Source organism: Mugil cephalus, chromosome 2 (assembly GCF_022458985.1).
Source record: "Mugil cephalus isolate CIBA_MC_2020 chromosome 2, CIBA_Mcephalus_1.1, whole genome shotgun sequence".
Classification (NCBI taxonomy): domain Eukaryota; kingdom Metazoa; phylum Chordata; class Actinopteri; order Mugiliformes; family Mugilidae; genus Mugil; species Mugil cephalus.
This window is the reverse complement of record NC_061771.1, coordinates 19,120,112-19,144,344: the sequence shown is the minus strand read 5'-3', so window position 1 is coordinate 19,144,344 and position 24,233 is coordinate 19,120,112. Positions and strand designations below refer to the sequence as shown.

The following is a 24,233-nucleotide window of genomic DNA, read 5'->3' as shown; positions in this document are numbered from 1 at the left end:
ACAAATTAGTCACCATCTTCTTGAGAGCCACTTCACATCCTATGTCTGCAAACCTTTTCCCATGATAGATGTATTTCAGCAGAGGATGACGGTCACCACTGAAAATACATCTTTTAAGTGTATCCTTTATTTTGAGTTACATGTCATTCATTCCTGATTCATGCATGAGGCAACGTTTTGTAATAGGTGAAACACAGCAACACTGTGACTCAGAGGCCGGTTAATTTAAATGGAAGGTCTGTGAAAAACCTAACCAAAATATATATGATTTAAATCTAGTAATAGTAGCAGTAGTACACATCTTATTGATGCGTAGAAAAGCACTTCTACGTTTGCCATTATCCCTCTATACACATTATGCCCCAGTTACACAACAAGGGCCAGATCCAAAGACATATTGGCGCCGTATCTGGTACACTGTAACCTAATAAAATTAACCTTATAGTGAATAATTCTATCTACATTCAATATGTGTTTTAGATTTACTTGTAAATATATATCAAAATATATTCCGAAAGCCTTGCGTGGTGTACGTGCATGTGTAAAATGAGCAGGAGAGAGTGAACAGTCATTGGAGATAAACTGACTGTGGTCCCAAGGGTCTTGACCCTTGAGTGGTCACTGTGACTGAGACATAACTCACAGGATGTCAACAGATTAAGCTCCTTAGCAAATCTATTTAAAGACCTAAAAGACCTAAAAGTCGCCACACAGACATGTTCTGCTCAGCTCAATCACGATAATATTAATAATGATAAAAAAAAAACTTTTAGAAGAAAGTATGAAAAGACACAAGTAGTAAAATTAAGTGTGAATCAATATAAAACACTACTTGGTGTCATGCTCCACAGTGAACATTAGTTACAAGCCAGGCATGTGAAATTTGATGTGGATAAAATCTGTAAATCTGTACGATCTAACAGCTGGAAGCTCGGAGAATAAATCCCTCTTTTACGGGCAGGCAGGACGTCTCTGGAGATCAAACATAAATCTCAGTCAAAACATGGCCAGCCTGAAAGGGATAGTGACATCTCCAAAAAAGGCAGACTTCAGAATTGCTTCGTTCCTTGATTACTGAAATGGAGCCAAGTTTTTTTAGCGGTACATATTTGTGGTAAAAATGTGGGGAGTACAGGGATGTGGTGAGAAAAAAAGCCTAACGACTGGGGAATCAAAAAAAGCCTAGCTATGAAGAACGAGCCATTGTGCTTTAAACGGACTGCGGAGTTTACACGAAGGAGGCATTCATGTGAGAGATCATTTCAACGGTATGTAAATCAGTTGCATTACAGCTGATAAAAACAACAACAGTACGGCATAGAAGCATTAAAGTAGTCGCAACTGAGGACTTTGTATTTCAAAGTCAAAGTATTTTTTTCATCTTATCAATGACCCTCAGAGAGTTTCCTGTCATTGTGGTTCTTATGACCAAAAAAGGCAAGAATGTGTATGATGATTAACTTTCGGACTCAAGATTAGCGTGTACATCCCTACAAATTAGGGTTCACGATACGATACGTATCACGATACTTGAGTCACGATACGATACATTATTGCGATATTATGATATTTCAGTATACGTTGCAATATTCTACATAGTTCACGGAGAATTTTTAAATGCATCTTAAAATACAAGTATATAAATTTAGTCATCAGATGACAGTGATAATTCATTGGACAAATTGAGTCAAAAAACAATATTAATCCAAATGACCCATTTCCAATTTTTTACACTTGTGCGGAAAAAGTGGGAAGTTGTTCAAGGAATTCTTTGCCTTCTTAAAATTAAGACATTCAAAATCGATGTTGCATCAGAAAACAAAATATGCTCAAACAAAATGTTTGAGTTGCTTCTGTTTAGTTTTAGAAACCAAAATTGCAGAAATTACATGACTGAACCCACAGAACGGTCAAGAGTTCAGATAGAAAAATGTAAAATATTTGGCCGAATCATCAAAATAGTTGCTTTAATTAAACACAAAAAAAACATTAGTTTTAATTAAATGGTGCAGAGCTCACAGCTTCCGTCACATCACTTGCAAAACAACGTTTTAAACCTCTCACCAGAACAAAGCTCCTTGTTGTTAGATGCAGGTCCTTTTACAAGGAATGTTTTATCTGCGCTATGTAGCTGTTCCACCCGCCCATTACTGCCACTAGCTGAACAACAGCCACTTCCAAAACAAAGTCTCTGTTATCAGCCTTGTTTGTTCAACCTTGCCACTCATTCGCAGACCCCCCTCTGGCTGTATGAATGGATAGGAGGAGGTCAACACACTGACCCCGCATGCCCACTCACTGCCCATACTGCAAACAACACAGGGCCGTGTGTTCAGGCAGATTGCATCACAACCCCGCTAACGATCAGAGGCATTGGCCTGAGAGAGCGCTAATGCAATTATGTAACGCAAACCCCGGTACTGCGAGTCTGGGATATTGCAGAAGAATAATGAATAGGATGTGACAACTCCAGGGTTTGTTATCTTACCATTACTGTACAGAACTCACTATTCGCTCACTGTACCTGGGAGATAAAAATACAGGAAATGAAAGTGTGGACAAAAACTGCATAAAAAAGGCAAATGAAAAACATGGAGGGACAGAAAACCAGACATATTGACAAACCGATGAAAACACAGACTACTAATTGATATTAGTATTATGTAACCCGTCAGGGGATCTGGGGACACACCATCGCCAGTAGACATCACTTTCAGAGCTGAAAATGCTTCGTATCTACTGGTTGAAGATTGGTGCACTGCATATACAGCTCTGTAAACAGGCTAGTGGTCACAATGGCGCGGAAAACTAAGACAAACCACAGGCTCGTATACTCACAGGCACAGTAACGAGATAATAGGACGAGCAAATGGAAGGGAAATGCTGCATGGAGCTGAATGTCAAAGCAATTTCAAAGATGAAGCCGGAGCTTCTCCTCACTAGATCTGTTGATGTAGCGTCACAGCCGGCCTCCAGTCATGGCTCCATTTTTTATTTATTTATTTATTTTCTTCAAATAAGCTGAGTGAAGGGAGAACAACTGCGGTCAACTCGGAATCTCAAACACTTTAAGTTCAACTATGATGCCGTCAGCTGAAGACGAGCTTAACCGCTGCATTCTGCGCTCACAACGGGTTAAGCGTGGGCCACAGAGAAGCAATAAATAAGGGCTCCTTAAAATGCTTGAGGGATAACGAGCTTTGTGAGCAATTCACTCCTTTACGGAGGAATTTATGGAGGGTTAATGTTAAAACTTCAATCTAATGCGGGAATTCGAAAGGATCTAAGATCGTAGCACAGATGAGCCATAATCATAAAAGACAGCAAAGAATGTGCAAACACGTTCACTTTTAATTGATTTCAAAGTCACAAATCTGCTTTTAAGAGGGTTTTTGCATAACATTTTCTTTTAGTGACTGAACCAAAGCAATAATGTTTATTTGACTGCATGCAGCATGTTTATCTAAATTATTAAAAGTCTGTCAGGAGGATAAGAGACGATGATAAAGATGTAATTACTTTAAGTTAATCCTAAAACCAGCTAAATTAATGGTGAGCAAAGGTTTTTAACATAATCAATATTCAATAATGTTAGTGATAAATACACTTTTCCAAATAATAATAACAATTAACCTCAGGACTACATGTTCAGGCGTATTATTAAGTTAAGATATGATTTCTTAGAGTGATGATTAGCCACAGATTACATCCTGGTTAAGAAAACACTGCTTTATAAATCTGGAGAAAATGATATAACAGTGTAAATAGTAAATAGTTCTTCATTTGAGTCAAGAGGTACACTAAAGGCTATCAGCTGCAGCTAAGATTACATTCCCCTATACATAGTCTGGATTCCCCAGGTACCAGTGTTAAGTGTCGAGCACGAAGATAAGAAGAGCTTGATTAGCGGGAGTGCTATATTTACTGCCATTAGACAGAGCTCTTTAACCTTTAAGGTGGTCCAGAACAGTGGATAGATCCATCTGAGGAATCCTCCCATCGTCTGAATGTTAGGCACAAAGAAATATTATCATTCCAACTATTTGTTTTTTTTTTATTGTTAAAAAGGACTATTTTTCTGTTTTGCCGATAAGACATTTTTGTATTGATTTGGCACCAGAAATACACAACCGTCTCCATTTCACGAGGGACCTCACTGGTCTCGGGCACTATCTTTGTTTATATTAATGTTAACAGGCATTTCTGCTCGAGGCAGGAAGTCTGAATCAACATATTTTGAAGTATTCGTATAAACACAAAGGCATCCATGGCAGTTTTAACACGTCAAATGGAGAAAGAAAGATACTGATATTATTTCATCCGTGCTCACATGAGACTGAAACTCAAGAGTCATGTGGTGGCTGTTGTTCTGCAAAGGCAACTTGCGAATGTCTTTGTCCTGTTGAACATCAGCTTTTAAACAAACACCTAGTATCAGTAAGGGAATGAGGAAGAGAAGGTCAAAACTGAGTGAGGAATTTGACTTTTAGCTGCTGAAAAGTGAAACAACAGTTCAGACTAACGCCCAGCTGATACGCAGAGCAGACCGAAGAAACATTGTTATTATCCGAAATGAAAATACATGAATCTATGTTAGAATATAACTTATTTTAGCCACTCTCCATCAGAGTATCTACCCGTTAGACCTGCCAGTGCAGGTGCACCTAACCAAGCCCTTAACACGTCCCTATATAACAAGAGCAATGCTGTGCAAACAAATACACTTTTAGTGGGATTGGACTGAACCATTTAACAGCATATATAATTAGAAAAAAAAAAGGCATTTGCACGGAAGTGTCACTCTGTCCGTGAGATCCAAAAGAAAGTGAAGCGAGCGGCTCGTGCTGCGGAGCGAGGCTGGGAACCACCCCTTACTGTGTACCCAAGGGGTCAAGGTGACATTCCACAACACCTCTGAGACCGGCCTAATGGAGGGATTGGTGCATGGCTTTTGTTGAATGCGAAATAAGAGACCACGAAAAGGGGTGTAACTAGAGATGGAAGTACGCAAAAAGGGACAGAAGAGGAAAAAAGAGATTCTGGGCCCAAATTATGAGAAGGTAAGAGGTGAAGGGAAATGGGGCAGGGAAGTTTTGGGGTTCTTCACGTTTGGTGCATCGAGACAGTTTTTGGTTAAAACGCCATAAACATATACATGACTCTGTTAAGGTCATACACAGCTCTGTCCAACCCTCAAAACTGCAATCTAAGTTATGTTCTGCTGCTATTTCTGAGGTGGCTGCGGCAGGAACCGCTGTTTTTATTTGACACCATTTGCCCTGTCCTCTGTCACAAAAGACAAAAATTGTGCGCATAGTCTATAATTGTGGCTGTGGGCAGAACAGATAAACACAATTCCCTCTTGGAGTTTGGTTTGTAAAATCTATTCAGACCTCTTTTAATGTGCGTTCTCTTTAAAGCATTGTGTCCATAACAAGTAAATATAGACGCTTGCAAACAGAGTCAAGAGTGATTTTAAAAAAATGCTTCAAGAGACAACACTTCAGAAAATATACTGAACTTTTAGTGCGGAGTAAGAAGGACAATTAAACTGCTACTGGTTAATCAATAGTCTTAAAATGAATTTAATAAATAAACTTACACATGAGCACCAACGTGATGCACCACTACAGTCTGAGTGTCTTTTATGATATTCAACCTTAATTGTTACCCCCTCCCCTCAAACAAAAGGAATGCAGGTGCATCTAGCAACAACAACAACAAAAAAAATGTAACTCTTACCGTCATAAAACCAAAGAACTGGAAGCTTGCTAAGAAGAGCAAGGTGTAGGTGAGCTGAGGGCCCAATTTCCTGTCCCTCCTTCTCTTCTCGTCTGGCTCTTTCCTTTTTTCCTTCTTCCCCTTCTTCTTCTTCTTCTTCCTCTTCTTCTTCTTCGTTACGTCTCTCCCACTGCTCAAGCTTTATTCCCCCGACCTCAGCCCGTCTAATGCCTGGGAAGCACGGAGACAACAGAACAAGGAGAAAGTCAGAGAGGCGGCCAAAGAGAGGGAGTGACAGGGAAAGAGAGTTCCCCGTTTGGGTGAAGCAGTGATCAGATACGGCTATTTTCAGACGCAGGCATGCTCGTCTATGAGACTGGAAAGTTACCCCCCAGTGTAGATGGGTGGGGGCCAAGTGACGGGGTCTGACTATCTCTGTTTTTACCACGCACACACATGTTTGCATGCATGTGGGCATACCGCAAAATACGCGAACGCATTCCTGCAAAAAAAAACTACATCTAAGAGCACATTCCCATTCTGTGCAAATACCAACACATTCTGATCCAGTGGTTACATCAGGTAGATACACCTCTGAATATTTAGGATAGCAGTAGACATGATAAGATGCCTTCAAAAGCCCATCTCTCCTCCCGGGCTTAAATGTCACACAGTGGCCAGTGTCATCAATGTGACGCTATGTAAATTGGCCAGAAAACTGGCAGGAGTGTCAAACCGTTTCTTTCCCTCGTCGCTGTTGACGGCCCGACCGCCTGTCAGGAGGGCTCGCTCAGAGATGTGCAAACGAACACACGCAAGCACAAGACTTCTTTTTTTATCCATGTCAATAAACCATGTGTTGTCAGCGTCACATCAGCCTGCAAAAATAAATACGAATTATGTGGCCGCTCGCTTGCGTCGTTAATAATCTTCCTGATGCGTAATCCATATGCAAATGTATATTTGGAAATGACCACACACAGGCTGAATATACACAGGAAAGAGGTCAGCCACGAGCACCTCTAGACCCCAGACTCCCTGCTATTCCCAGAATGATGATGTAACTACTGCTATTAGCCTCTCATATTTAGAGCCTGGATACCTAAAACCAGGCGGGCAGCTACCGTGCCATATGCTATTTGGACAACATCCACCTCCTCGTTTCTAGCCCCATATTTTAAAAACAAACAGAACAGATAGGGAAATCAGCAGCCAACTGTGTTGCAAGGTTCAGGAAGAGTTCGGCAGCAGCTAGAAGAGGAAATTCATTAACTCCCGGTCGTGCAGCTCCATCAAGTGAAACCCGACTTGTTTTCCAAACAAGAAAAGATAGCCAAAACAAATGTGAGCCACTCTGACTGCTACAGACGTACAATGAACATTTGACATGACTTCGGTTCTGCCTTTCGTTTGAGCAACATGCACATTACTAAGAGCAAACACTGGTGGGGTTTACATCTTAAACTGTCTCAAAAATGGCGATTTCAATTAAGTTAGCAACAAGCTGTTTAATATAGAGCCGCAAAGGTATAACAGTGAACTAGCTCAGCCAAGTGCCAACCTGTTGTCAACCCTTAAATCAACCGTGGATGGGCTCAGCGTTGTCCTGGATCAACACTATCTAGGTCCGCTGTCATCATACCAATGATGATGTGGTGATGTCAAAATCCCCTTCTACACTGGCACAAACGGCCGCACGGTAAGTAAGACTCCTTCCGCTGCGTCCCTCCCGAACAGCTCCGCTTCAGATCCTAGGGGTTCCCACAGCCGCGATCAGCTTGTCAACGTAGATCATCAAACGGCAGCTGGTCCCCAGTAACGTCTGGTCACGTGCCAAGGATCACTGAGGTATGGTGAAAAGCTGACAACTGACAGGTGCTAATGATGTAACCTTGTGGCCAAAATCAGTACCAGGGGACCAATAACGTTCTGTCCTATTACGCCGGTTATCAACATGACACTCGGACATTTGAACAAACATCCCAAAACAGATATGATTTAACATTTCGGATCGCATGCATTAACTCTTTCCGTTCCGATTCGAATAACCAATTAAAACCAACGAAGCGCAGCATCAGCTTAGCAACGATCTCATTAAAGTACCAGGGCCAACTATTTTAATACCAAGTGACTCAAACTCACGCTCAAACACACCGACACTTTGACCTACGAGCCACTCCGGGCTACAGTAGCCGCGTCGACATGGTCTCACCCGCACGGTTTCAACACCTAATTCATTATCAGCTCCTGTAAGGCCCCGCCGTTCCCAGTTAAGCAAGTGGCAGGATATAAAAAGCAGACGAGCCGCGCATTTAGAGAGTGTCACTTACTGGAAAACACTTTAACCCTGCAAAAAAAAGGAAAGGTATATCCACAAACAGAGCATTCTTCAACAGAGACAGCGCCGGCGTTTTGTTGCTTTGAGAGAACACATGTGGAGGCGACTCGAACGGGTCATGTTTTGAGTTACTGTAAATTAAGAGTAGAGACAGAAATACGACCATTTCGACTGGTGACTCCTGCAGGACAAAGCAGACAGCTGTAATTTCAGATTTGATTATTTTGATGTAAGACAAGCTTAATCCTACAGCAGTGGAAAAAAACTGTGTGGCTGCACATGTTTTGGTTTTTATGAATAGAAATTGTCAAAACTAGGATAAAATTCCAGTTTCTCCATAATTTGCAAGCACCTGGAGGCATACAGTTCATCATCATCATCATCGTCATCAAAAATGAGGAATTTCTCCAATCTTAACAGGAAAGACTAAATTAAAATGTTAATATTGATATGGTAAAGACATGAAATTCTTGACTGGTAAGAGCAGACGTAATTAACAACGTATGGGGACAATAAAACTACTAGTGTGTAACTGTACAACAAACTGATATGCACTTATAAGCCACAGTGAGTGGAATAAGAGATGCATCCTCTGGTGTTGAATATTAATTATATTACCAAATAACATATCCACATCTTTAGGTACAATAAAATGAATACATCCTAATATAACAGTCTTGCACTGAATTCCCCTTCATGATAGTTATAGTGTTCAGTTCACACTGGAACGGTGTAGGAAAGGTGGCAACACATCTGTATGATCATTTTAGAGGATCCAGTTCACGAAACAGTTAAACCGAAATTAAATTCAACAGCGCCCCTGTTATTTGGTCTATTCCACTGACTAAAATCGAGTTTCCAAAATGATCGAAACATGTGTCGGTACAAAACAAGTCAATACAAAACACAGCCTCCAAAATGAAAACACAAATAAATCAACAAGTCTCTAAGTTTTTCTGACCTTCATGAAACTTTGATTTAGTGCCGGACTGTTCTAGTCTGCTTAGGGAATTCATTTTCATTAGTATGCCTAATGAAGTGGCTGTAGGTGTATATAGACCATTTCTGCAAGATACGGTTATACATACGTTATCAGTCTATTAACTAAATAATTTAAATTAGGCTTCATCTTTTTTTTTTCATGCTATAATTACAAGGCGTTTTAGCAGAAGAATCTCATGAAGGAATAAAGTTATAAAGTCTGGCCCAATGACGGAGAATGTCTTCGAAAAAAACGAATGGCTCAGCAGACAATGAGAACTCTCAGGGAGAGAAGCATGTCCTGCAGCCAGTGGTTTTTATCAGCGAGACTGAGAATTAGGTAAGCTTTTCACACACCACTTGAGCTGTGACGGCCGTCTCCGAGAGAAGGGCAGGCGGAGAGGGGAGATAAAGGAGGGAGCGAAGAGCAAAGAAAGGGCACCAAAACAAAGAAATAAACAGACAAAGGAAAATTATAATGGATGTCGGGGCGCCAGTGACAAAGTGAAAGAAAGTGAAGTGTGAGAGAAAACCCCCGCCTGTTACATTCTGTACTTTCAGGAGGAAAATGTATCACATTCTCCTATTCCCCGATGGCCTGCCTTGATCCCCTTTCCTCTTCTCACTCCTTCGCTCCAACATACGTGCTCGACACGCCGTCTCTCTCGGTGACTCTAAACTGGCAGGTGCAACCGAGTTAACGCTAACAGAGACATACCTTCTGTCTCATTTAACCATCAATCAAGTCGAAAAGCTACGATTGCTTGCTAAGTGTGTATTTAAGCCCCAGCGAGGTGCTGTTTACTGGTGCAGCAGCACCCCCCCCCCCCCCCCCCCCCCCCCCCACCACCACCTCCCCCACGGGAGATAGACGGCAGCCAACTGTTGCTCGTTCATATTGCGTCCCGCTGTGTCGCTTCCCCTCCTCCAGACACATAAAAATGCACAAAATACTCCATCAAAAGCACCGTCCACTAAAGCCTGCACAGCACACACACACACACACACACACACACACAACAGGTAGGCCTCGCTGGGGAGTGGTGTGAGGTTCCCGGAGAGATAGTGTTACACTTTGTGCATCCTGAACACCGCGTCTCTCCCCCACTTCAGCCAGCATTCAAATCGGTCCTTATAGATAACATCCGTCGCTGCTGGCCTTTACATTTTTTCCTCATTACATCATCCTTTTTTTATACCAGTTAGACGCAGGCGGCACCAAAGTGAGCGCAGGTGACATCCGCTTCCCTTTGCTTTGTGTCAGAACTGGGCTAGAAAGAGGGCAGCAAATGAATCTTGGCGCAAAATCAGAGGCAGAACTGAATTTTCAGCCTTGCGTCTGCTGCTTCGAGAGGCTGACTGACTCAGACCTCTAATGGCAGGTGAATGAAGACCCTGCAGCAGCAGCAGCAATCAGGAAAACTGCACATCAGTAATGACTTTACAGTGTTGCTGCAACAGTACTGTGATGATAGTGTTGATATGACGAGCACGTTTTCAATGAATGGTCTTTCATTAATGCACATACTATACTGCACCACTGTATAAGAGCAAGCAAACAATAGAGATTATCCTAAGCATCTGGGATGTAGGTTAAACATGGAGGTTTCAGCTCGTGCGTGCTACAACCGCACAACACATATTTCTCTCGTGTTCATACTAATTTACCACTATTGTTAAGCAACGTTTTAGTTTCCACAGCTTGAAAGCCTTCAGCGTTTAACATCCTCCCAGCCCAGACGGCATCTTCCTCTAATGCACTGGAAACAGCCATCCACTGGGATGCACTTTATTGGGAAACAGGGGCGGCCGGACCAGATGAGTGGATTTATCTGTTCGGGTCACGGCGAGTGTGAACTAAAAGGCTTATAAAAAATAAAGATAGAAATACAGTAATCATAATAACAATAATAATGGTTATTACAACACAATTCAGTGGCGACTCGGACCAGCTGCAGCTGCTACGAGCTGCGCGCGGAGGGAGATATATTTGCCCCAGTATCTAACAACACTGCTGCCACTGTGTGTACTTACCTTAAAAAGACCGCCGGCCCCCTCGACAAATTCCGAAACACACAGTCAGGTAATGAGCCTCTTCCATATCAAAAGTCCTCAGTCGCCGTAGCCCCAGGAGGAGTGACACACAAACACGAGCTGAGCTACAGCGGCTCGGCGGCTACAGTGTGATGAAACCGTACACCTGTTTTTCGACGCGCACGGATGTGGCCGGTGTCCGTCACCCAACTAAAAAGGCAGCTGCCTCCTCCCTCTGGTGGTGTGTGGTGTGGTGGTGGTGGTGGGGGGGGTCGTCACCGGGCTTCGGGTAGCAATGCGGTGAAGCTGTCCCGTCCTCTTTTCCTGGCTGCACGGACCTCCACAGAGCAGGCGGCGCGTTTAGTTACCGCATGCTCCTTCTCGACTACACGCACGCGCGCGCGCCGCTCGGTCTCGACTCGGCCGACTCCGAAGCGGTGGCTTCCGTCCAGAAATGGACTGAACCTGCCTCCGGTTTCCGCTTTTTATTATCAGTGAATGATGATGATGCCGCGGCTCCGTGCGCAAAATGGCCTCTGTTATTTTCATTCAGCGACAGTCCACCGTGGGCTTCTGATTGGGTCGCGTGTGGCCATGGCAACGCCCGCGGTTCAATCAGTGCTCGGAGAGAGGACACTCAGTCAGCGCAGACGGCAGGCCTGGGGCTCACCCACAACAGCAAAGTGCCTATTTACCTTGCAATGTGCTGTCAGAAAACATTATAAAATTGAATAGCTGACCTCACATATGAGGCGCGTTCTGAAGGCTCATGACAATAATACAGTCAGGTCCGAAGACCCAAAGCCCAAGTTAGAGAGTGTTTCACAGACTCATGGCATGCTAGGAATAAGCCACAGCTGTGCCAAACTTTATATCTGTGTGTTTCCCTGGCGCTATATCACGCTGTCAACAAACTATTTCAGGGGGAAAATGTTAAGCTATTAATAAAGACAATTAAGTTATAGCTTGGCTTTCTCGTAGAAGTGGATGTTTGGGGGATAGGGTTACACATCCTGACAACAAACTGGAAGAGAAACCCCAAGCATGCTGGCATGCATTGCAGCTAAAGAGAGACTGTATGCATTTTTATTACCCACATAATGTCCTATGGTGAGCTGTAAGCTAACTCTTAAGTGGCGAGTTTTGGGTTAAGGATTTGCCATTTACATTAGTGTAGGCGTCTTGTTTGCAGTGTTACTTGAAAATGTGAGTTATTTTTGGTATTTCTTTCAAATTACAAGCTCTAGCATGCAACAGCTAGATTGAGCAGTTTCTGTAGTTTACCAGCGATGAATCCCAGCGGCGCAATCATCACACCGAAAGTGTCTCTGTGTTAACGCTGCATGTGTCGTTTTCAGTTTTAGTTTCTTCCTCAGCTTTTGACAGAGGTGACACAATCCTGCGGTGATCTGGAGGTGTTGAACGTTATTGGTGTGGACTTATATCAACACCGACTTTTTTTACACGCGATATTTTAAATTAAAACTGACACTTTTGCTGTGAGGCCTGCCACCTTTGCTGGGCAGATGCCAGGAAGCGAGTGATGGGTTTACCTCTTTGAGAAGAACTGTCCTGTGACACAACTGTAATTGTAACCGTATCTTGTTTTTCGGTGGGTTAACTGTAGATTTCTCCACCTCTGTGTGTGTGTCTCCCCCTTTCAAAGACAGACCTACGCTAAACTATTCAATTATTTACAGACTCAGTCTAGTCCTTTGTCATCAATGCTAGATATCATGTGCCACATCAGATCACATCTATCTATCTATCTATCTATCTATCTATCTATCTATCTATCTATCTATCTATCTATCTATCTATCTATCTATCTATCTATCTATCTATCTATCCGTCCATTCGCGTGTCATGTCCTCTGATATGAAAGCATACAGCCTATTTCTCATAAATTCTTAAAAACCTTAAGAGTGGGCCGAGGGACGGTTGGGTGAGCTGATACAAAACCACACACCGACCCCAAGTATCACCTTTTCATCTAATAAAATGACTCTTGTTTCTTGGGTAAATATGTGACAAATAAATACCTTTTTTTTTGTATTTGCACTGATCTATGCTGCATAACCTAACAAATAACATTAATGAGCCACTGTCTAACGCTGCAGCACGATACAACATCTTACTGCGATTGACTTACACGTCGTTCTCTAATAATAATAATACAATCATTATTAATAAAGTTACACTCGCAGCAACTGTCTACTCGACAGCGCCAAAGCTGCAGTGTTTTTCTTTTGTTCACACACCCACAGAGAGCCCTTTCCTCTGTCAACATTAAAGGTGTTCAAATTTAGACGGTTATTGATAGCTGACCTTTCTGAGGTGTCAGCAAGGCCACATCTGTGAGTGTGCATGTGTGCATGCATGGCTTTGCTCTTTTATCACCAGCTCTTATGCGCAGCATAGGCGGTCCTTGCCGAGTCTCGCTGTTGTCAAGAGGGCCTTTTTATAGGTGGCGTGCTATCCACGGACACGCTATCGGCCTTGCATTCTGACAAGGCCAGGGAAGATGACGACATACATTACGTCTGGTATGCAGAGGTTCATAAGTGATACAGGTGTGGGCCTACTCAATGCGGAGCTGGGCGCACGCGCAACAATAACCAGGCCAGCAAGGACCCCTGGAATCTGTTTGTACGTATAGTAACAGAAATCTTTACCCTAAGAATGGAGGTAGTCGCCACTGTACGGGATTCATTTAGTAGAATCAGGTGTTGCTGGGAGTGAAATCCAAAAGCTGGCCTTGGATACAAGATATACCGAAGCCGATTCACACAAAGTGCCAAGATCGATACCGGTCCCCCATCCAAATGCTGTTGCGTAAGAATAGTTCCAGCGGTTACGGCTACCTCAATTCAACCACATCACCCCCTAAAGCCCTGACATATACCCCCAAAGCACCTGCACAGCCTCTCTTAGAATAGCCCACAATAAAGGACAGCAGGCTGGCACATGGATCCTGTGAGAAAATAACTCTTTTATCTGAGCAGTGGCACTCTGTCACATCTTTCCACTGTTGCTTTCCAAAGAGAGCCACATTTGGAACAGCTGATAGTGACGTCTGCTCATCTGGTCAATGTTAACTTAGCACCGCGGTGCCGAACGAGACGATGGCGTACGGGTGCGCAGGGACATTGCTTGGCGGTGACATCATGTTGCTTCCACTTTAATTCCAGACCGGCTTTGATGTCTAAGGGCTGAGCAGGTGAAATGTCTGAGGTGAGAGAGTGCTGATGTTGAATCCCACGTCATCTCCCTGTTTAGTCGTGTCCCTCAGGATAGCTCATCTATATGCGTCAGATTTCACCTCCTTGATATTGTTGTCAGTTGGTGGTTTACTTCACTTTCTCCACATTAACTCTAGGTACCAGTCAGACATCGGTCCAGGGTCAATTTACAGCTTACACTAACAGATTACACAGAGGACAACGCTAAGTTCCAATTTACCTTGAACCCACCACCCCAGCCTCCGCCCTGCTACTGTACGACATCAATCAAAAAGAGTAAACATCCAGCGAAAAATGCCAGCGTCACCCGTAGGAACCCGTGAAAAGCCGGCGACACAGTGTTATGACAGATGTTGAGGAAGCGCTGACACAACAGAGTAGAGAAAAATGGAGGGTGAGGGATGTTGAAGGGCAATGGAGAATAACAAGTGACACTGGGAAGTACACGGAGGAGGAGAGAAGCAAGACAAGAGAGATACAAGATACACACAATGTAATCAAATTGGATAGAAAAGATTCTTTAAAGATATAAAGTGTTTGGCAAAAAAGCACGTTTCTGACGTGATCAGAGTTATTGGAGTCACTGTATTACAGTGGTATCCTAGTGAATGAGACTCATTCTGACATTTAAACACAAAAATAAAAATATATATATATCACTTTCTAAATCCTATTGCAAGAAGTTGATGTGGGTACATTCAATATACCCACTGTCTACGCAGTTACCAGTAATAATCCACTGGATCTGAAGATGATTTGAAGCATGAGACTGGAGGTAGAGAAAAGGGGCCCAAGAGTAAACTATTCTTCTCTAATAATATTTGACTTGCATGTATTTTCAATATCGCTTTAGAGCTTACAGATAAATTTGCTGACTTAGGTGGTTTAATAATCTACAAACTGAATGTTCCTGCCAGGCCCTATCTTCACTCTGCCTGTAGCGCTCGCACAGTCTTCTAAACTCGATCAATATTTTCTATCATAACAAAAGGATGAAATGACTGTTTTCGTAATGATGGCACCAGGGAGAATGATCATTCGACTCTGTATCACTACCAGGGATTTTTTGGCTATTTTGTGTTCATTCTTAAGATTATACTGCTCCCGCAGTCCTTGTACAAATGTGTGTTTCTAGCTTGTCATCACAAATGGTAGCAACAACCTTCAAATGAGGAGTCGGCAATTATTGAATATTCAGGGGAGCAGCACAATGACGGAGGCTTTAAATGCGATATGAACAAACTCTTACAGCAGCAGCAGGCTTCAAGGATGGTTTTATGCTAAGTGCTGATTTCTCTCTATGACATTCCCTCCTGTAAGCGTAGGGAGCGCGTTAAGCTGCAGAATGGCCCGTATACTGTTTCCCTAAAACACACAAACAACTATTGTCTAGAGACCTGAGGGCTCTCTCACAATAAATTAAGTTTAAAGCAGGATAATTATAATTCTTGATAATCATTTGAACACAACATTTATATGAACGTTCACATTTTTAGCAACGTACACTTCTGAACATACTCAAGATATTAGGATTGTACACTGCTGAGTTTACTCTGGTAGGCAAGATACTCTGACAATTTGGTAACTGATTTGGATATAAGCTGTAATTTTTACCGTACTGCTGCAATAAATAATAATGCCAATTGAACTAAAAACACACTAAATTAACTAATTCGAGAAAGGTCAAATTCAACTTTCAGCCATATTCTCTATACCACTACAAACTTAATAAACCATAAATCAGCATAAATCAGGACAACAGTCAATTGTATTTCTTATAATTTAGTCATGGGCAGTGAATAGATACTTTGCTTTTATCAGGGGGTTGATTAATAAAGTAGACAAATATTTACTAGTTACAGCTAAATGATTTGATTTAGTTGTAGCAAATGAAGGGTACCAACAAACTAACACGCAAAACTAGGATGGTAAATGGCACAGTAAACATTACACCTGCTAGGTACGTTTGTCATGCATTGGCACTGGGTGCATGTTATGCTAGTGGCATTAGCATTTAGCACAAAGGACCGCTGCCAGGTGAGTCATACAGCAAATTAATGTCAACAAACAGAGATTGAATTGTGATATTATTTGACTCAGGGTTACAATTAATTTAAAGCTACAGTGCAGTACATTCACCGATCAGCCACAACATTAAAACCACTAATAGGAGAAGTGAATAACATTGACCATCTTGTGACAAGACATGCATGTAGACAGTGTTTGTGTAATTCCTCTCCCTACCCGAAGGTGAAGTTGAAGTTGTGTACCCCACTGAACCTCCCCCGAAGTCGGATTTTAAAAAAAGTCGTAGAATCCTCACCACCCCTGAGTTGAGTTACCAAGATGGCCGCCCACGTGTGTAAACAGTAATCAGAAGCTCCTGTAATATGGTGCAAAAACACCATCGTGGCAAAATGTGGTTAATGGTGTATTTTTTTTCTACATTCATTCAGGTTAAACAAATAAAACGTTTGAATATTTTTATAAATTTCTGCCTTGTGTGGTCTTGTAAATATTGTAATTACAGGAAATAATTGTAGTAAAAAACTCATGAGTTGGTTCAAGTTATCTGTTCCATTTACAATTTGTGTGACTTAAATAGCCGACATTTCGTTTAACATTAATTAATTATTGAACACACCAAGTTATATTCAGGACAAGGCACGAGCTTTCATGGATACGGGCGTCTAGCTTTCTGATTTAATGTAACTGGAATGCCGATAACTCAGGTGTGACGTCGTTCCCGGTGCTGAATTCCACCATTCGAGGTAAGTGGGACGCACCATTGGCCTCAGGGCAGCTGTGACTACTGAGGGAGTTCACCAGGGTGACTGTGTGAGCCAATGAATAACGCATTCAATTGTGAAGCACTTTGAGCATCGAATGAAAAAGCACTATATAAAACCAATGCATTATTATTATTATTATTATCATTATTATTATTAGTTCTGTAAATTTAATTGAATACACCTGGTTGGTATACAGCTTCATAGTGCTGTAGATTATTGTTTCCACTATACTTTAGGTTATGTATTTGTGTCTATTAATCAAGGCCCCGTTATGATTAAGATCAAATTGATGAAGCATTTTCTGTTACTCATATCTAATCTGACTCTTCTAATCAGATCCACCTCTCCTCTTTTCCTTATCAGGGCATGAAAGGAGGGCGGAGTAGCTTGTGCTCTTTACGCAACATAGGCAACCCTTCACGTTGTACCTCCTAAACACAATTCCTGATAGTCGCATCATTTCTAATATTACTCTGCGATACGTACACCCCAATAACCTTCACCGTGGCTAATCCAGGCCTCTCCTTTGCTACCGCTGAGTGGATTGATAAGCGGAGTTGTTGCTGCTGAAATGTAGCATAGCTGCCTGCTGATGTGATGTCTGCCAATATGCCCCCCCCCCCCTCCCCCACCACCACCACCACCACCACCACCACTCCCACCCACCACACACACACACTCAAAAATAAAATAAAAAATAAACAAAAAATGAGCATGAGAGAGTGAAAGCCAACAAACACATAAGAAAGACATAAAATGAAAGACGTGGGAAAACATAGATCCATGAGAATGAGAGGTGAAATCGTACGAAGGGAACAATGATAAGTGATGTGACTGAGGTTAAGAGGTGCTAAAGCACTGTATGCGGCTAGTCACAGCATTCCCATTGCTCACATAAGCAGGTGTCGCGTGAGAATACGAACACGCTCTCAGCTTCGAGAGCCGTTCCAAGTGTTCGGAGGTCTCTCGCTCATCTGGTGCATTCGTCTTGTTATGATCGCGCCTTGTAGCTGTTGGCCCTTTTAACTAACACACATATCACACATCTGCCTTTTCTACAGGAATGTTTCCACTGGTTTACACCAACAAAAAAAAGAAAAAGAAAAAGCAAAAGCTGAGGCCAGACGGGTGAGATGAGAAATCTACCAAGTGATAAGAGGGAGACTTTTCAGAACTTTAAAGAGAGAATAACTGCAACACACCTCTATTGCTAAGTATTGGTGTCTCAGATAATGTGTGTCTTAGTGTGATATGTTCACAAACGACTCCAGTGGGACGTGTTTACAACAGACAGTCAATGATGCAGTCATGAAACAAGATATAATAAAAGAAGAAATAATAAGACAGATGATAATCTTTTGCCTGATAAACTACAGATAAACTTTTTTTTTGTATCTTTTGATGAAGTTTCTTAGACATTTGACCATAACAATTGGAAATAAAAATATAGTTTTTGTTCATTTGTAAGTGAACAATGTTGTTCAACAGGGCTCAGTTTTATCTCTGGTTCGTTTTAAAATATATAGAGAAGAAATCTATGAAGGTGCTGAGGCTTCCTTCTTGAGATGCTCGGGTGCGTGGTCTAAATTTGCAGCGTTAAGTCAAGTTTTATCGTAAGTGTATAAATCCAATCACTATAGTCTGGTTTCACGACAACTGCCTAAGATGGACAACAGATCCATGATGTCACCCACAGGACTGTCGCTTCTGACAATCTGGCAATCTGGATAGTTGTCTAGAGACTGTTAGTGCTTTCCCCCCTCATACGTTGCTACGTTGTTTGAAGAATACTCCATCCTTGAGTTGGACGGATATTCATGTTATGCTGCAGCCATCCAGCAGAAGGCAACCATTTAAACTTCAATTTCGCACATCTGTCCTTCTCAATCAGTCCTTTTAATTTCACCGCAGATTATTCTCTAATCCACTTCCTATTGTCAAACTAAGCATTTAGAGACAAATAAACTGAAGAGATGCAGCTAATCCATAGGAAAGCTTAAACATTTGAATACAGATTGCGCATATACATTCACTTGCCACTTTATTAGGTACACCTGTTTTATTGCTTGTTAACACAAATAGCTAATCAGTCAATCACATGGCTACAATGCATTTAGTCGTGTAGAGGAGATCGAGACAAATTGCTGAAGTTCAAACTGAGCATCAGGATGAGGAAGAAAGAGGATTTAAGTGACTCTGAACGTGGTATGGTTGTTGGTGCCAGGCGGGCTGGTCTGAATATTTCAGAAACTGCTGATCTACTGGGATTTGCACGCACAACCATCTCAAGTTTACAGAGAATGGTCCGAAAAAGGAGAAAATATCCAGTGAGCGGCAGTTGTGTGGACGTGTGGATGCCTTTTTGATGGTGGCGTTTAGCTTGACGAGTAAAGCACCCGCTCCATTTGTGAGGCTCAGTGCTCGCTGCAGATGGCCCCTTTCCTGCATATTTTTCTCTGTCTCCTCATTTCCTGTCTATCTCCACTGCACTGTCAGTTAAAGGCTAAAAGGCCCCAAAAATATATACTACAGAAAATGCCTTGTTGATGTGAGAGATCAGAGGAGAATGGTCAGACTGGTTCGAGGTGACAGAAAGGAAACAGTAACTCAAATAACCACCTGTTATAACCAAGGAATGCAGAATACCCGAGTATTGCTGCTGACCATGTCCATCCCTTTATGACCACAGTGTAACATCTTCTGACGGCTACTTCCAGCAGGATAATGCACCATGTCACAAAGCTCATATCATCTCAAACTGGTTTCTTGAACATGACAATGAGTTCACTGTACTCCAATGGCCTCCACAGTCACCACATCTCAATCCAATAGATAGAGCACCTTTGGGATGTGGTGGAGATTCTCATCATAGATGTGCAGCCGACAAATCTGCAGCAACTGTGTGATGCTGTCATGTCAATATGGACTACAGTCTCTGAGGAACGTTTCCAACACCTTGTTGAAAGTATGACACAAAGAATAAAGACAGTTCTGAAGGAGAAAGGGGGTCCAACCTTTTACTAGCAAGGTGTACCTAATAAAGTGGCTTTTGAGTGTAGATGGTATCTATTATTTCTAAGATAAAGAATATAAACATTTGTAAATATTGATCTTAAGGTGATTTACATCCATTTGAGATCACATACAATCCTGTTTGCAAAGGAAACTATTACTTGTGGGCTGTAGGCTTTTGACTTGCTTCAGGAAATGCACGCACCATTGTCTTGCAAATGATGTCAAATTAGTGTCACAGTGACACACTCAGTACTAGGAAGGTGAAACCAAAATGCAAAGCAGATTTCTTTGCAGGTACGGCTACAACGGCTGATTAAACTTACTGACGTGAACTTTATTTTAAGAGCGGTTTAATTTTTTTTATTATTATTTATAGATTTCACTTCTTTTTTTATTTCATTGTTCGTTTGTCTTTAAGAATCTTGAACTTTATTTATTTTATTTTTTTTACTAGTGGTTCTCAACAGTGTTTTTTTATGTGCAACTGAGACCAACCGATTTCCCATGTGGCTCAACAAAGTCTAAATCTAAGTCTAAGCCTAAAGTACTCATACTAACACTGAATACTTTCCATGTCAGCACTGGAAAAACGATCTGGGGTCAGCCCAGTCGACGGCCTGGTCAGCTATTTCTTTCATCTACTTGCTAATGAGTGTGTTGGTGTAAAGAGTTTATGAAAAAAAAAATCTGCTTCAGAATTCTATCCTCGATTTATGGGTAACGCTGCAAATCCTCTTCATAGATTTCCAGCTTCTTTCTGGGTCCTGTAATTAGGTAATGGCTCTATTAATCCTATCAAATCTGCGTGGCCAGAGGAGAGAGAAAGCGGGAACATTCATTAAGAGCCAACAGGAGGAGATTAATACAACAGCACCGGAACTGTGCAACTGTACAGACACAAACACGCAGTTTAGGAGGAAGAGATGGGGGGGTTCAGTGTTCAATGATACAGTGGCTAAACTCAGAGGAAGGGCATCCAAACAGTAGCAAGAGTGACAGGAGGGCAAAGCTGTTTGTTTTTCTGTTTACACTTGTCGGCCTAAAAAGGAAGCGCAGCAGAGAAAACGGCTCCTAAATTCTTTAATAAACTACATTTCATATGAAGGGTTCAGTGCCTCTATTTTTGCTCTGCTGCCTTGGGGTCAAGGCAATCTGTCCAATAGTTTCTTTTTTTTTTTTTTAATTTTCTTTTTTTTTTTTTGGTAAGAGGAATGTGACCCCTGACTCTCCCTCTTCCATGTTTGGTAAGAGCGCTGCTCCACAGCACCGAAAGAGACCTAAAATCACTAAATCAGTTTTGACCACACATGACCCAGACAAATATTTGTGTATTTAGCTGAAAGCGATGGACTTATCACAGAGGAGTGAACCGAGGAAAAATTCCACAAGTGGTTTTATTCATTTGTCAGAGGAGAGTTTGACCTGCGCTTGAAAGTATGTAAAAAATGAAGGTGTGTTTAGGAAAAAGTTTTCTCCAACCCTCTAGTATCTCATGTGTGATGCTCCAGTTGCATTAAAACAAAACCTTCACATCTCGATCCGCACAGCTTCAAAAACATTTAGTCCCATCTGTTAACCTTCGCCGCCAGGGTGGCACTGCCAGACTTTAGCCAGAGCTTAAAGTGCATTCGGGCTGGTGTTAGAAAGGTGTAATCTCCCTCTGAAAAGGCCACTTGTCTCACAGCTTTTAGCACATGGCAAAAAAACAGCTGGGGGGGCACACGGCCCAGAGCGCCAGGCAACGGTGGACCAAAGTGCGCAGCCGCACGGTCGGTCTCATCACATCTCACCACAACGCGAGGAACCACACTTGGTTCGTATCAAGTGAATGACTTATTTACGAGGCACACAGCAATAAGCTAACGGTGTTGAAGGTGGGGACGGTTTTGACCAGTCCACACAGAGTTTTCCAAACGGGGGCAGCAGATAAGCGTGAGCGGCCGTCAGGTGGTGATGATGACGAAAGAAGAAACAACAAAGTCCTGATTCCAAATCTGCTTTCAGTTTTTGGACTTGGACCTCTAATCTTTGTTTTTGGTCCGGAGGCAAACGCCTACGCCGGCCAGGCATAACATTATGACCACCTTCCTAATATTTTGTAGGTCTCCCTTGTGCCTCCAAAACAGTTGTGACTCATCAGAGAATGGACATGGGTGACTGGAAACAGGGTGTCGTTAGTGGGGGTCTATGGATTGAGGGGAGGGGCCTCAGTGGATCAGCCCATTTGGGATCTAGTGAATTTGGAGGCCAGGTCAGCTCTGTTTTCCATGTTGTTTTTACTGAGTTCAGGATTCAACTGGTGAGCACAGAAAGAAAGTAAATACACCACATAGCCAGTTATTGCTATATATCAAGTACATTCTGTATTCTCTAATATGTTATTTTAAATCCCTAAAATAAAGACGGGGATAATAAGGTTCATCGTTCAGCGATCAAGTAGCTAATTTGCAGCCCTTTACAATCTGAACACTCCGAATCGTCTTCCCTTGCATTTTTCCCTCAGCTGCACTGCAGACAGTTAACAGCGCCGTAGTAGACCCGTGCTGCTGATTCCAGTTCAGTATCGATGTCCTGTCACCCCCGGGGAACACTCACAGCGAGGAGAGACCCGAGTCAGCACTTAGTGAGCACCGGCCGGTGATGAGAAACACATGCCATCAGTTCGGATAAAACAGGAAAAAATACAATGAGTGTGTCTATTATTGCAAAGCAGCCTTGCTTTTTTGCAAGGACCTTGCCCGTGCGCTTGTGAGAGACTGAATCCTCCGGCGGATGCTTTCATCTCTGTCCCCGGCTGCTCAGTCTCCTGCAGCTAAGAGAACGGCCACTGTGGCACATCACACGGAGTCAATTGAGCGCGCCTTGCTGCTGGTCGCTGAATACGTGCACGCTCCGATCGGAGCTGTATTTTCTCTGTGCATCCCCTTTAATCACCCGCCCCTCCCCTGCCCCGAGGTGTCACGTCCACTGTGTCGGGCAAGCCGTGCGTTAGCGGGCCGACACCAGCGGCAGAGCTGGAAGCCTGACCTCCAAACATCATTGGTCAGCAAAGTGGGGAGGGGGAGACATGCTGCAGTGTCGTTTTTTTTTCTGCAGAGGGCAGAAAGAACATGCTACGACATGGCTGCTACTCCCACTGCTTCACCCCACTCAACACACATGTATGTATGCATGTAGCTCTTCACCAGCCTCCTGATGAGATGCTTGGTGAACACAGATTGCAACCAATTGCTCTTTCTCGGGAGCCGCTCCTCCAGTTATTGTTTCTCCTAGTCAAGCAAATCTCAAGCCAACAATGATACCGCCAGACTACAGCTCACAATCTACTCTATGTTTTTAGGGCAAATGACAGTAGAATCTCAATGCCCAGCGGTCACCGAGGATGTGACCGCGACGCTAACAAAGTTTGTCTGTGAGTTAATGTGCATCGTTACATAGCATGGGTGAAGTATGTGTATCAGCGAAGAGCGGCGAGTGAGAACTCACCTTTTATTATGCGGCATTCCAACACTCCAGAGATTCAGCCTGCAAATGAGGGAGAGGAGATTTACACGAGTCAGTAAGATGAAGAATGTGGCACACACTCCCCTTGATGGAGCCGCTGCCCCCCCCCCCCCTCCTCTTCAGTTATCCCTTTTGCATGAGTGCATTCAATCACATGTACGCACAAAGTGGCCACTCTCCTGCTACAGTAATGAGATGAAACACGGCAGTGCCACGCACTCGGGCCACGCTACAGTGCGGCTGTTTTTCTCAATCCCTCATTCCCGTGCCAAGTTCTTGATTTGGTTTTTTTTGTTTTTTTTCCTGCGAGAATCTGATCTGTACCTGATTCCTGTCAGCTTTCATGCCTCCGTCCGCCTCCCTCCACTCCTGAGCAGTTGACGGTGCACCTCATGATTTTAGCCGGTGTCAGGGCAGAAGGGAGTTTCCTGCAGCGTGCCTTTCTTCCGCCTCTTATCTCAGTCCTTAACGCCTCACGTGTGCCTTTGATTTCAATTCGCCGGCCTTTGTCTCGCGAACCCACGGCCGATCTCACGCCTTTTTAGTTATTGCGGTGCGGGCTGGATCACAGAGCCGACCATCCTCGCTGTCTCTACTTTTTACAGG

The 24,233-nt window shown here is 42.9% G+C and overlaps 1 protein-coding gene across 13 annotated transcripts in view; it reads right to left on the bottom strand.

Annotated features, from left to right (window-relative positions):
- sorbs2a (sorbin and SH3 domain containing 2a) overlaps window positions 1-24,233 on the bottom strand; it is a 62,873-nt gene extending 38,640 nt beyond the window's left edge. For 3 of the 13 annotated variants that reach the window (XM_047577930.1, XM_047577939.1, XM_047577933.1), the window contains exons 1-2: window positions 11,075-11,598; window positions 5,743-5,952 (exon numbers count right to left, since the gene is read on the bottom strand). The gene's annotated coding sequence lies outside the window, so the exon portion shown is untranslated. Of the gene's footprint in view, window positions 1-5,742; window positions 5,953-7,282; window positions 7,891-11,074; window positions 11,603-23,609; window positions 23,649-23,951 lie in introns of those variants that run through there. The other 10 variants (XM_047577931.1, XM_047577937.1, XM_047577926.1 and 7 more) reach the window with 8 other exon arrangements.